Genomic DNA, 9,993 nt, shown 5'->3' with positions numbered 1-9,993 from the left:
CAAGGTTGGATTAAAAGATCATGGCTCTTCTGAGGTCCGTAACAGTTTCAAATGGCACACCTAGAGTAAAAGCTTTGGGGTTGGGCAGGGGTGGGTGAAGAGAGAGAGAAAGAGAACCCAGAAGCCAGAGTTTTTTTGTAACCTAGTCTTGAAAGTGACAATCCATTACTTCTACTGTCTTCTTTATGTTGGAAGCAAGTCACTAGGTCCAGCCCCTAGTGAAAGGGAAGGAGTACACAAGGGTAGGAATATCAGGAGGTGGAGCTCATTGGGAGCCATTTTAGAGGCTTCCTAACACACTCAGTGATTTACTTGAAGACTTTATTTTAACCCAGCCCAGGTGGGGATGTTATTCAGAATTTCACCAAGTCAATAGACTCCTTTTTGAAGAGAATCTAAAATATTATTGTCATTAGAAGACATAGCTTACTTCCCATTACTCACAAGAAACAAAAGAGATTTATAATAGGGTGCTGTTATAGTTAAAACTAATTTTTCCTTCTTGGACAAGAAATCCAGTGGCAGGAGAAACTTAATGGCTGCTATGTGGAAGATGGATAATTTCCATTAGGAGCCCAGGGGTCTTCAGAGAAAGGTTAGATTAGATATCAATGCATCTTCCAAGAGAATAAAAGTTGGTAAAATCTGTTGGGATGGACCTGTCCAAGGCTCTGGGACAGGCATGGGAAATGAGGCTCTTAGAATAAAATTCTCATGAGGAAAGCACACATGGGGCAGTGGGCTGATCCTTTTACAGAGTCCGGGGACTAAATGGGGAACCATGGTTTTGGCAACAGACACTGTAAACTGGCCCCCAGTCATCCGGGGGAATACTTTGTGCCCTGTGGAAGGGGTATTAGAAGTGAAACTAAAGAACTCTAACCTTGGGATCCCAGGACAATAATGACCTAGAACAGCCTTGGCATGTGTGCCAGTTTGATTATATTATGTCCCCCAAACGCCATTATCTTTGATGTGATCTTGTGTGGGCAAACGTTATCAGTATTGATTAGACTGTAATTAGAGTGTTTCTTTGGAGATGCACCCCACCCAGCTGTGGGTGATGACTCTGATTGGATAATTTCCATGGAGGTGTTGCTCCGCCCATTGGGGTTGGGTCTAAGTTGAGTCACTGAAGCCATATAAATGAACTGATGGACAGGGGGAAGTCAGTGCAGCGGAGAGTGAACTTTTGAAGAGGAGCTACAGCCAAGAGGGACACTTTGAAGAAAGCACAGGAGCAACTGATGAGAGACATTTTGAAGACGGCCATTGGAAGCAGACTCTTGCTCTAGAGGAGCTAAGAGAGGACAAACACCCCAAGTGCAACTAACAGTGACATTTTTGAGGAACTGCAGCCTAGAGAGGAACGTCCTGGGAGAAAGCCATTTTGAAACCAGAACTTTGGAGCAGATGCCAGCCACGTGACTTCCCAGCTAACAGAGGTTTTCCGGACACCATTGGCCATCCTCCAGTGAAGGTGCCCAATTGCTGATGTGTTACCTTGGACACTTTATGGCCTTAAGACTGTAACTGTGTAACCAAATAAACCCCCTTTTATAAAAGCCAATCCATCTCTAGTGTTTTGCATTAGCAAACTAGAACAGCATGGATGGAGGGAAACCTTGTCCTGCTCTTACCCCAATGAACCACCATTGCCTAAGCCCCCAGGCCTTATCTGCAGTGGGATCTTGGAGGCAGAAAGGGGAGCCCATCCACACTGCTCTGGACCCAAAGGTGATAATCCATTCCAGTGCAAGCAGCAGCAGAAGCAATGAGGGAATGGTCTGAGATTTGTCAGCTGAGCAACCCGAGCTGGCCCTTTAGTTGTGAGGGAGCACCCTGGGGGATTCTTGGCTTTATAAGGGATAAGGGTCCTGAGAGTGAGGATTAGGCTTCCTACTGATCAGGACAGGTTTTAGTCTAGTGCTGTATTTTTGATAGTTGTCTTTAGGTGTTTATTCTAGTGTTGAATTGTGAGTGGTTGGGAAATTTATATGTACCTAAATTCAAACTCTAAAGCAGAACACCGTAGTTACACTGGAGGTTTTTAGACACACATTGCAAATGTTTATTTATCAGAACCCAATTACCATAAGTTGGTAGCTGGCAGACCTGGCTTCTAGACCCAGCATTGTCAACAGTTTTCTGGAAGACTTAAGATAAATCATTTAACTTCTCTGTACCTCAGTATCCTTGGCATTAGAATAAATTTTTTGTTTGTTTTGGTTTTTGTTTTTTTAGGTAGAAGGTTCTTTTGAGACCCCTAAAATGGAAACTACTTGAGGACATGAACTGTATCTTACTCATCTCTTAATCAGTTGTCTCCAGCCTAGTGTCCAACACATGGTTGACATCCAATTTAATATCTGTTACGTGGCTTTTGAGTACTTCTAAAGGAAATGAACCAAAAACATTGCCCTCTGTTGGAATGGCTAAAGGCTTTCTAGCCCCACAATAAGTGAAGCCACTTCAGAGCAACACATAGAAGCAAAAACCTTTCACATTTTTTTATGCCGGGATGCTTTCAATTGAAAGTAACAATAAAACTCCAACTCAAGCTGGCTTATGATATAAAGAGGATTTACTGGCTCATGAATGACTCAAAGGTTCAGAGGTAACAGGCTTCAGGTGCAGTTTGATCTGGCTCCATTTCTGCGGTTTTCTTTGCTCTGCCCTTCTCTATGATGGGCTTTACCCTCAGGCTGGTTTCCCTCAGGGTCACATCATGGTTGCTGACAAATCATGCTACCTCTGATAGCTATGTAACAAGAGTCCTAACTGTAAGCTGATTGGGAAATTCCTGAGCCCATCACTGTGGCCAGATTGTTTTAGACAAATCAAGGGCCATCACAGAAGCTGGAGTTGTCAGTTCACCCCAAACCATCAGGCTCCAACACAATGAAGAGGGTGAAGTGGATGTTGAGGAGATGATGTCCCCAATATCTATGCTCATATCTACCTAAATAGCACAAACTTGGACCAGCTACAACTCCAGGCTCTCTGGCTAACAGTCCTTCTATGTCAGCTCAGGCTATAACTTCTCATTATTAAGTAAAGTAGATTAAAGGACATCACCCACTCCAATTTTATTGCTCAGGGTTCTCAATTTTAAACAATGGAATCTACTATGACAAGACTAAACAGGAAAATGAATTTATTTAAGGACATTAGATAACTTAAAGAATTTCAAAGGGGACTGAAGAAATAAACTCTAAAATCTCAAACCAGGAACAATACTCGATAGCACCCTGAGGACTGGTCTAACAAAAACACTCCTATCACTGTCACCTGACTTCAGAAGCACTAGAAGGCTGGACGTCCCAAGCACCACCATGACTGTCCAGAGGCAGCCAAGTGCCTCTGCTCCAAGCTTGCCAGATCATTCACCCCAGTGCCTCATGCTGCTCACATCTCATATCTGAGTTTCACATGGGTGCATCTGTTGGTGGGACTTAAGTCACATGACCTCCAGATGCAAGGGAGTCTGAGGATGTGAATTTTTTGGATTCTACCTTGGAAATGTAAACCTCATGATGTGGGACGTTATTAGATGTAGGGAGAATGTTCAAAATATGTTGGGCAGTCTCAAATGACAGAGCTCCCCTATGTCAGTCTGTAATTTTGGAAAAAGAACAGGGTAAGTCCACTAAATCCCTCTAGTTGGAAAAGGAAAGAATGGTAAACAAGATATTTCATCTCCCAGTGAAGGGGAATAATGTAACTTGTCCTGGCAATGGAGTAAGTTTCTTGATCAACAATTGAATGACTCTCAGGTCTGTGTTCTGGGAGGATTTTTCCATGGCTCCTGGTTTTACCCTCTGAAGGGGAGAGGGCAAGAATCTCTCTTGTTCATTGTCCTTCATGAAAGAGACATTGGGGAGGATAGCCCTTTCTGGGTCTGCACAGCTGCAGCAGATCTTTGGCTGTTGGTGGGAGTTTCAGAACTTGGCAGTAGTCTTGGAGGTTGACCACTCACAGGTTTGTTGGCCAAGCCTGGGGTATCTTTTGCAACAGAGCTTCTTTGAAAATGTAGTTGGCTTTTTGAAACTGTTTGTTGCCAGTCAACTCCATTGCCTAACTTTCAAGCTGTTGAACTTGCCTAGGCCTAGGCCTCAAGCCTAGGGCTCTACTCACAGCAACAGGTCTCTATATCCTAGATACCCTCCCAGCCCCATGGTCTTCAACACTAACCGTGTGTTAGAATAACCCGGGGAGAGTCTGGAAAGATGGTGGCAGCATAGTTTTTCAGTCTCTTTAAATTTCTATGTTAAAACCAAGCAATTAGATAGCAAAACCAAAATCCCAGGAAAGACATTTCTAACAGAAGTAGGTGATAAGGTATCTCCATGGACTCCCAAATACAGCAAGTAGAGATACACTAATAGCCACAAGCCCTGCATAGAGTAGCACTTCTGCAGGAGAAAGGAGAGGGAAATGACAGAGGCACTGTCTGGGGGACCTGAACAACAGGAGAACCCTAGAAGCATCAACAGAGCAGGGGCCTGATGTGGAGCAGCTGAAACTGGGGGAGCTCTGCCCTTTCCAGGAGTGGGTACATGCAAGAGGCCATCTGTTCTAGTTTGCTAATGCTGCCAGAATGCAAAACACCAGAAATGGATTGGCTTTTATAAAAGGGGGTTTATTTGGTTACACAGTTACAGTCTTAAGGCCATAAACTGTCCAAGGTGACACATCAGCAATTACATACCTTCACTGGAGGATGGCCAATGGTGTCCGAAAAACCTTTGTTAGCTGGGAAGGCACATGGCTGGCATCTGCTCCAAAGTTCTGGTTTCAGAATGGCTTTCTCCCAGGATGTTCCTCTCTAGGCTGCAGTTCCGCAAAAATGTCACTCTTAGTTGCTCTTGGGGCGTTTGTCCTCTCTTAGCTTCTCTGGAGCAAGAGTCTGCTTTCAATGGCCATCTTCAAACTGTCTCTCATCTGCAGCTCCTGTGGGTTCTTCAAAGTGTCCCTCTTGGCTGTAGCTCCTCTTCAAAATGTCACTCTCAGCTGCACTGAGTTCCTTCTGTTTGTCAGCTCATTTATATGGCTCCAGCAATTTAATTCAGACCCACCCTGAATGGGAAGGCCAATACCACCATGGAAATTATCCAATCAGAGTCATCACCCACAGTTGGGTGGGGTGCATCTCCATGGAAACACTCAAAGAATTACAATCTAATTAACACTGACAGGTCTGCCCACACAAGATTACATCAAAGATAATGGCGTTTGGGGGGACATAATACATTCAAACCAGCACAGCATCAGTAAGGAAGTCTGAAGGAATAGTGTAGGTCCTATGAACTGCCCAAACTGACCCACCAGGACTCCTTTCTAATGACAGGGTCCTATCTGAGAAGAACTGCCCCCACCCCACCTCCAACTTGTATTTGCTGCTCTGATACTCAGTGCCCTCTTCAGTTCTGACCCCCAACAATTTCTTTTAATTCTTATGCATTTAGCTTCATATTTGAAAGAAAATTATATTTTATCCATAATTGTGTGTGTATGTGTGTGTGTGTGTGTGTGTGTGTGTGTGCTTTCAGGCTATCTGTTCTGTTTTCTTGTCCTAATATATTCTATAGTCTCTACCATTTTAATTTTGGTTTCTACTTTGACCCAAGAGTTGTTTAGGAAAGTTTAAAAATTTACAGGTGGCTAGGAGATTTTTATGAGTGTGCTTCTGTTTTTCTATTTTATTTCTAATTTTATAGCAATAGAATTTGCTGATAATTGTGTTTGGAGCATTACATTTTTGTCTATTAGAGCTGCCAGGGCCGAGAGAATGAGTTAAATTATCCTAATACTATTGTGTTTTTATTTGTTTTATTTTATTGATTCCTTTGGCTATATATAAAGTGTTTTGTTGCTGTGTCATTTTGTACATAAAGGATTTAAAGTTATGACATCATTGATTTTATTAGAAAAGTTGTGAATTTACAGTACAATCATGCATAAAATACAGGATTCCCATATACCACCTCTCCACCCCCAACCACACCTTGAATTTGTGTGGAACATTTGCTACAATTGATGATAGCACATTTTTATAATTGTACTATTAAAGCTCATGGTTTAACTTAGAATTCACAAAGTGTAGTTCTCTGGATCTTTTAAAAACTGTTATCCTGTTACCATATATACAATCTAAATTCCCCCTTTTAATCATATTCAGATAAATATTTCATTGTTGTTAATTGCATTCACAATGTTTGGTACCATCATCACCATCCATTACCAGAACATTTCCGTCATTCCAAATAGGAACCCTGTACATTTTAAGCCTTAACTTCCCACTCCCTATCCCCACTCCATCCCTAGTTACCTATATTCTAGATTCTGACTCTAGGGGTTTGCTTATTCTAATTGTTTCGAAACAGTGAGATCATACATTTGTCCTTTTGTGTCTGGCTTATTTCACTGAATGTGATGTCTTTGAGGTTCATCCATGTCGTTGCATGTATCAGGACTTCATTCCTTTTTACAGCTGAATAATATGCCCTTATATGTATATACCACATTTTATTTATCCATTTATCAGTTGATGGACACTTGAGTTCCTTCCGTCTTTTGGCAATTGTGAATAATGCTGCTATGAACACTGGTGTGCAAGTGTCTGCCTAATTGCCTGGCAAGAACTTCCAGTATAATGTAGAATAACAGTGGTGATAGTGGCAAACTTGTCTTGTTCCTGATCTCAGAGGGAAAGCTTTCCATCTTTCACCATTAAGTGGGATGTTACCTGTAGGCTTTTCAAATATGCCCTTTACCATGCTGAGGAAATTTCCTTCTATTGCTATTTTTCTTTGTGTTTTTATCAAGAAAGGGTGCTGTATTAAGTCAAATGCTTATTCTACATCAGCTGACATGATCATGGTTTTTTTGCCTTCATCCTGTTAGTGTGGTGTATTGTGTTAATTGATTTTCTTAAGTTGAACTCAACTTGCATATCAGGTATAAATTCCATTTGATGTGTATAATGTGCTCTTGGATTTGGTTTGCTATTGTTTTGTTGAGGGTTTTTTTTGCATCTATATTCATAAGAGATATTGATCTGTAGTTTCCTTTTCTTGTGGTATCTTTACCTGCTTTGATATGAGGGTGATGTTGGCCTCATAGAATGAGTTAGGGGAGTGTCCCCTCTCCGAAAATTTTTGGAAGAGTTTGAGGAGAATTGGAATTAAATCTTCTTGGAATGTTTGGTAGAATTCCCCTGTAAGGCCATGCGTCATGGGCTTTTCTTTGTTGGGAGGCTTTTTGATGACTGATGCAATCTCTTTGCTAGTAATTGGTTTGTTGAGCTCTTCGAATTCTTCTTGATTCAATGTAGATAATTTGTGTATTTCCAAGAATTTTTCTATTTCATCTAGGTTATCTAATTTATTGGCATACAGATGATCATAATATCCTCTTATTGTCCTTTTTATTTCAGTGGGGTCAGCAATAATGTCTGCCATTTCATTTCTGATTTTCGTTATTTGTTTCCCTCTCTTTTATCCTTTGTTAGTCTAAATAAAGGTTTATTGATGTTTTTTCCTTTGTCAGTGTAGATAAAGGTTGTCAACTTTTGGTTTTGTTCATGCTCTCTATTATTTTCTTTTTTGTTTTCTATTTCATTTATCTCTGCTCTAATCTTTGTTATTTCTTTTCTTCTGTGTTTTGGGTTCAGTTTGCTCTTCTTTTTCTAGTTCTTCCAGTTTTTAGGCTATGTCTCTGATTTGTTCCTTCCTTACTAAATGTAAACATTTAGAGCTATAAATTTCTTTCTCAGCTCTGCTTTTTGCTGCATCCCATAAGTTTTGGTATGTTGTATTTTCTTTTTTATTCACAAAATTATTTCCTAACTTGCTTCTGATTTCCTCTTTAACCCATTGGCTGTTTAAGAGCAGGTTGTTTAATTTAGACGTATTTCCATTTCTCCCTCTACTATTGATTTCTAGCTTCATTCCGTTGTGGTCAGAGAATATACATTGTATTATTTCAATATTTTTGAATTTATTAAGAGTTGTTTATGACCCAACATATGGTCAATCCTGGAAAATGATCCATGTGCACTTGAGAAGAATGTGTATTCCATCTTCGTTGGGTGCAGTGTTCTATATATGTCCATTAGGTCTAGTTGGTTTGGTCTCCTCCATATCTGTTTTATTTGGGAGCTCTGCTGTTAGATGCATACATATTTGTAATTCTTACATCCTTTCACACTCAACCTACTTTAAGGTGAGTTTCTTGCAGACAGCATATAGTTGGTTCATGCTTTTTTATACATTCTGCCAATCTCTGCCATTTTGAATGCAATTTTATTGAAATATATTCATTACTCTAAAAAATAAAAGTAAAAATAAGAATAAAAATAAAAGTTAAAAAGAACATCCAAAACACCCCATACCCTACCTCCCCCACTATTATTAATTTACTTTTCCCCCATTTTTCTACTCATCTGTCCATATACTAGATAAAGGGAGTGTGAGCCATAAGGTTTCCACAATCATGCAGTCACATCATATAAGCTATATAGTTATACCAACATCTTCAAGAATCAAGGATACTGGATTGCAGTTCAACAGTTTCAGACACTTCCTTCTAGCTATTCTAATAAACTAAAAACTAATAATGCATAAGAGTTACCTCCAGAATGACCTCTCTACTCTATTTGAAATCTCTCAGCCACTGAAACTTCAGTTTGTTTCATTTCTCTTTCCCATTTTGGTCCAGAAGTCTTCCTCAGTGCAACGATGCCAGGTCCAGGCTCATCCCCAGAGTCATGTCCCATGTTGCCAGAGAGATTTACACCCCTGGGAGTCATGTCCCACATAAAGGGGAGGGCAGTGAGTTTACCTGCAGAATATCTGCCTTTTGACTGGAGAGTTTAATCCATTTACATTTAAAGTCACTACTGAAAATACAGGACTTTCTTCTGCCATTTTGCTACTTAGTCTTTGTAGGTCTTATACCTTTTCTGTCTCTCACTTGCATTAAAGTCTACTTTTATATTTATTTGCTATTCTGTGTTATTTGCTATCTTGAGTGCCTTCTCTTTTCTATCTGGATATATTTTTTTCATTTATTTTCCTTGTGGCTAGCATGGGGTTGAAATTCAACATCCTAAATATATAACAATCATATTTGGTTCATTCCTACTTAACTTCAATGGCATGCATATATACTTTTCCTACACCTGTCTGTCCCCCCACAATTTTTTGTACTTGTTACCACTTATATATTTGTACACTGTATATCCAAAAATCTAGATTTATCATTACTTTTTATGCATTTGACTTTTAGCACCTGTAGGAAATAAGAAATGGAGTACATACCAAATAATACAGTACAATAATACTGGCATTTATAGTTATCTAGTTGGTTACCTTTACCACCGGTCTTTATTTCTTTATGCCATTTTGAACCACTGTCCTGTGTCCTTCCCTTTCAGTTGGAAGGCTCCCTTTAGCATTGCTTTTTGGGCTGGTCTAGTTGTGATGAACTCCCTCAGCTTTTGTTTATCTGAGAATGACTTAATCTCTCCTCCACTTTTGAGAGTCTCACCAGGTATAAAAGTATTGACTGTCACCTGTTTTCCTTCAATACTTTAAGTATTTCAACCTTCTTACCCCCATGGTATATGATGAGAAATTAGCACTCATTCTAATTGGGACTCCCTTGTATGTAACACATTACGTTTCACTTGCAGCTTTCAGAACTCTCTCCTTGTCCTTTGTGTTTGATGGTGGAATCAATATATGATAATGATGTTTATCCTGTTTTGTGTTCTTTGAGCTTCTTGGATGTGCATATTCATGTCATTTCCTAAGTTTTGGAATTTCTCTGTCATTATTTCTTTGACTTTTCCTTCTACTCCTTTCTCTCTTTCTTCTCTTTCTGGGACTCCCATAATGTGCATATTGGTGCATTTGATGGTGTCCCAAAGCTGTCTCAGTCTATTTTTGCTTTTAATACTTCTTTTTTCTTTCTGCACCTCAGCCTAAC

The sequence above is a fragment of the Choloepus didactylus genome, chromosome 5 (genome assembly GCF_015220235.1).
Source record: "Choloepus didactylus isolate mChoDid1 chromosome 5, mChoDid1.pri, whole genome shotgun sequence".
Classification (NCBI taxonomy): Eukaryota; Metazoa; Chordata; class Mammalia; order Pilosa; family Megalonychidae; genus Choloepus; species Choloepus didactylus.
The sequence above is the reverse complement of the archived record's forward strand: the minus strand, read 5'-3'. Positions refer to the sequence as shown.